Source organism: Triticum aestivum, chromosome 7A (assembly GCF_018294505.1).
Source record: "Triticum aestivum cultivar Chinese Spring chromosome 7A, IWGSC CS RefSeq v2.1, whole genome shotgun sequence".
NCBI classification, from domain to species: domain Eukaryota; kingdom Viridiplantae; phylum Streptophyta; class Magnoliopsida; order Poales; family Poaceae; genus Triticum; species Triticum aestivum.
The window spans coordinates 581,387,080-581,388,239 of NC_057812.1; positions in this window are offsets into that span (position 1 = coordinate 581,387,080).

Below are 1,160 nucleotides of genomic sequence, written 5' to 3' on the forward strand. Positions count from 1 at the left end.
CCTCCATCTCCCTGCGCTTGGCGAAGCCCTGCCGAGATCACCGTTGCTTCCACCACCACGCCGTCGTGCTGCTGGATCTTCATCAACCTCTCCTTCCCCCTTGCTGGATCAAGAAGGAGGAGATGTCTTCCCAACCGTACGTGTGTTGAACGTGGAGGTGCCGTCCGTTTGGCACTAGGTCATCGGTGATTTGGATCACGTCGAGTACGACTCCATCAACCCCATTCTCTTGAACGCTTCCGCGCGCGATCTACAAGGGTATGTAGATGCACTCCTCTCTCCCTCGTTGCTAGATGACTCCATAGATTGATCTTGGTGATGCGTAGAAAATTTTAAAATTCTGCTACGTTCCCCAACAAGAAACCCTAATGATTCTATAATTATGCCAAAAACTGGACATGAGTTTACATGTTTGCCGTCAAGTTGGTGGATCGCTTAACCTTGGTTACACCTTTTGTGATTAAAAGAACCATTTGCGAAGCAAGCTATAGAGAGAGCCGGATTTTTGACATGTTGCTAGTATGTTGAAGTATTTTCACAACTGCTGAGAATCCATCATTGCAATATGCTTTGAATGTTGATTGTTAGGAGGATATTGCCAACATATTTTTGGGTTTATGCTAAAATGTTACTTGATGATTCCCACTTTGGTGATGTTGTCACATTTTTGGCACAAACAAAGAGTATATGCCATTTGGTATTTTTCTTGGGGTCAACTAGTTTAGCGAAACTACTATTTTTGGTGTTGTGCTGATGTTTGATGAAACATGTGACTCATTTATATGGCTCTTTGAGCCTTTTCTAGTTGCACATGATGGAAGTCAGCCTAGAACTATTTACCTAGATCGGCAATGGGAAAAGCTATAGTGATAGTCTTCACATAATCATATCATGGATTGTGCATCTTCCACATAATGCAAAACATTGTCAAACATTTACCTCCAAGGAAGGGCAAAGGGATAGATGAAATGGAAGGAATAAAAGGAGACTCACATTCTGACTGATTTTAATGCACGTATGTATGGCTATGAGCACGAGGGTGTTTGATAATGTTAGACAAAAGACACATAAACAAACTTGGTTAGAGCTTGAATAATGCATTGGATAATCATTCGAAATCATATTATCATATTATTCGATTCTTGATGCAACTCGAGGGA